The following is a 3,857-nucleotide window of genomic DNA, read 5'->3' on the forward strand; positions in this document are numbered from 1 at the left end:
AGTGGGCTTGGCATGCGGTACTTCTCGCGGCCTCGCACTGGTCACAGGCGCACTGAGCCTATCAGAGAGCATCATCAATTTGGTCAAAAGCCTCTTACTCCCCTGAGACCAAAAGGCCGACGACAATTCTGACGTTTATAATGTCTGCCGTTGCTCCCTAATTATGTGGTCGAGAATAATACTGTGCTGTACAAGAGAGAGTAGTCTACAGTAGGCTACACCGCAACCAGTTATGTGGAGGACTGCCCTTGACCTACAATAGGGCCCTGAATAGGTACCAACAGAATGACAAGAGACTGATAATGTGTGGCCCAGGTTAGTGACTGCCAGTTTGTGGTTGATGCTGAGACAGGCAGAGGCAGAGAGGATAGGGTGGGGGCGGGCTGGTCAGATTGACTGGGGGATTTATCTATGACATGGGTGGCACACTGGCCATAAACTAAAAAGGCTTTGGGATTAAGAAGTGGGTTTATGGGACAGCGGGCAGCGGCAGTGTCAGTGCCGGGATGGGGTGAGATTGGACGTCGAGGCCAGTGTGGGATTTGCATTTTCAATCAAATCAGATTGGCATTTTGTAATCTCTCTGCCTCCACCTCCCCCAGCAATACCAAAACATACTATATACCTCTGGAAATGGAATATATGAAGCCTATACTCTCTAAGAAGATGAGGAGGAGGAAGAGGAGGAGGAGTAATAGTCTAGAGTTGTTTTTCTTCACACTAATTGCTTGAATAAAGCGTAATAATCTTTGGTTTTAAAATGCACGTCACATTGATTGGATTGGTTCTCTCATCAAAGCACTGGTTGGTCAACAACAGTGATAAAAATAGAGTTATGGGCCATACGGCCAAGGAAGATTAGATAAAACCTAAAAGTCATAAATTAAAAAAATTGCAGACAGACAAACACACTCGCGCGCACACACACACACACACACACACACACACACACACACACACACACACACACACACACACACACACACACACACACACTAGAAAATGTTAATCTCTCTCATTCACACACGCGTATACATTCAGGTTGGGGTCAGCCGTCGAACTGAATGCAACATCCATCTTGATTACCATCTGTTTACAGGGTGACCTTGACCTGTCTCTTCTTACAGTTTGTGGTGAATTTTCAAAACAGAACTCCAAACTGTTAGCATTTGTAACACAGACAGTATTACATTAAAAAAAAACTTTCATTGTGCATTCATTTTGTTTGGAGACATCTTTCACCACACAACCATTGATCCAAAATAGAAGTTTACTGTGAAATATAATGAGTACATTAGTTTAAATCACCTGAACACAACATAATGATATCTTCTCAATGTAGTTATTTTAACTACCAGTTAATCCAATAGAAAAAATGTAAGATAAATGTTTCAAAATCAAAAAATGGGTAGGGGCGTGGATCAGACAACCAATCAGTATCTGGTGTGACCACCATTTGCCTTATGCAGCGCGACACATCTCCTACGCATAGAGTTGATCAGGCTGTTGATTGTGGCCTGTGGAATGTTGTCCCACTCCTCTTCAATGGCTGTGCAAAGTTGCTGGACATTGGCGGGAACTGGAACACGCTGTCATACACGTCGATCCAGAGCATCCCAAACATGCTCAATGAGTGACATGTCTGGTGAGTATGCAGGTCATGGAAGAACTGGGACATTTTCAGCTTCCAGGAATTGTGGACAGATCCTTACGACATGAGGCCGTGCATTATCATGCTGAAACATGAGGTGATGGTGGTGGATGAATAGTATGACAATGGGCCTCAGGATCTCGTCACGGTATCTCTGTGAATTCAAACTACCATTGATAAAATGCAATTGTGTTCATTGTCCGTAGCTTATGCCTGCCCATAGCATAACCCCACCGCCACCATGGGGCACTCTGTTCACAACGTTGATATCAGTAAACCGCTCGCCCAAACGACGCCATACACATTGTCTGTGGTTGTGAGGCCAGTTGTACGTACAGCCAAATTCTCCAAAACGACGTTGGAGGCGGCTTATGGTAGAGAAATTAACATTCAATTATCTGGCAACAGCTCTGGTGGACATTCCTGCATTCAGCATGCCAATTGCACGCTCCCTCAAAACTTGAGGCATTGTGTTGTGTGATATAACTGCACATTTTAGAGTGGTATTTTATTGTCCCCTGCACAAGGTGCACCTGTGCAATGATCATGCTGTTTAATCAGCTTCTTGATATGCCACACCTGTCAGGTGGAGGGATTATCTTGGAAAAGGAGAAATGCTCTCTAACAGGGATGTAAACAAATTTTTGCCCAACATTTGAGACAAATAAGCTTTTTGAACATATGTATCTTTTATTTCAGCTCATGAGGCATAGGACCAACACTTTATATGTTGTGTTTATATTTTTGTTCAGTGTAGTATACTGGTCTATGACTGGCCCAGTGGATATTAATTAAACCATAGGGACTTTACACTCTAGTCTATGTTACATGACAGGCTATAATAGTTAATGAAAGTAATGGATCAACTGCTTAACAAACCGTTTCATAGAGCCTCGTCGCACCGAAACGTCCCAGACATCATACTTAAATGTCCCACAGACATCATAACTAAATGTCCCAGACATCATACCTAAATGTCCCACAGACATCATACCTAAATGTACCACAGACATCATACCTAAATGTACCACAGACATCATACCTAAATGTCCCACAGACATCATACCTAAATGTCCCACAGACATCATACCTAAATGTCCCACAGACATCATAACTAAATGTCCCACAGACATCATAACTAAATGTTGCTCCAAGGACGTCATATGAAACAATCAACATTCCAAAATATGTTTTGAAGGCAAGATTCTGCATACTGAAATTGACTACTATTTACTTGATCAATGTATTCTTTTTTTATTCATTTGTATGTATAGCATTAATGAGTTGAAAATATGTGTTGAAAATAATGTCTGTCTAGGATTCGTTGCATTATTGTGTTATACATCAACTGACCACTAGATGTCACCTGAGGCTCAATGTTAAAGCTCAGTCCCTGAAGGATGCAGGCTGTGACTGCTGCTGTCCACATCTCACCTTGACTATTCATCACTAGACTTTATTCTCCCCCTCAAAAATGTGCCTTTTTACTGACACTAGGAAATGTATGAAAACTGAACACACTGGATGAATAATGTGCAAATAGCTACTGGGTCAATATGCTACTTCAAAATTGTTACATATTCCTAAAATGATCATTTTTATAGTTCAGCACTTTTCTCATTCTCACTCTCACTCTCTCTCTCTCTCTCTCTCACACACTCTCACTCTCACTCTCACTCTCACTCTCTCTCTCACACACACACACACACACACACACAGACTCATGCACACATCCCCCTGCCTGGTCCTATATTTGTGCATTTTCCATAGGGGTGCCACTGTACAAGGCAAGGGACACAAGCTGTGTACACACACACACACACACACACACACACACACACACACACGGTCCGGTGCTGCAAAGAAGGACCTACAAAAACTGTAGCTGGCCCAATACTATGCATGCCAGTCTCTCTCGTAAGTATCGCTACTTGTTTTTATAGGAAACATTAATGTGTTGGCACACACACTTACCGAACCATACATTTATTTTCACAGCCCCCAAATCAAGTGAACAGAAATCCTGGCTTTAAAAAACAGATAAAGAAACACCTCACAGCACAGCACCTCTCGCCTGTTTTACCTAAATATTTGGTGTGTATGTACTGATATGTATGTACCAGTGGAGGCTGTTGAGGGGAGGACGGCTCATAATAATGGCTGGAACAGAACGAATGGGATGGAAACCATGTGTTTGATGTGGTTG

The sequence above is a fragment of the Salmo trutta genome, chromosome 1, assembly GCF_901001165.1.
Source record: "Salmo trutta chromosome 1, fSalTru1.1, whole genome shotgun sequence".
NCBI lineage: Eukaryota > Metazoa > Chordata > Actinopteri > Salmoniformes > Salmonidae > Salmo > Salmo trutta.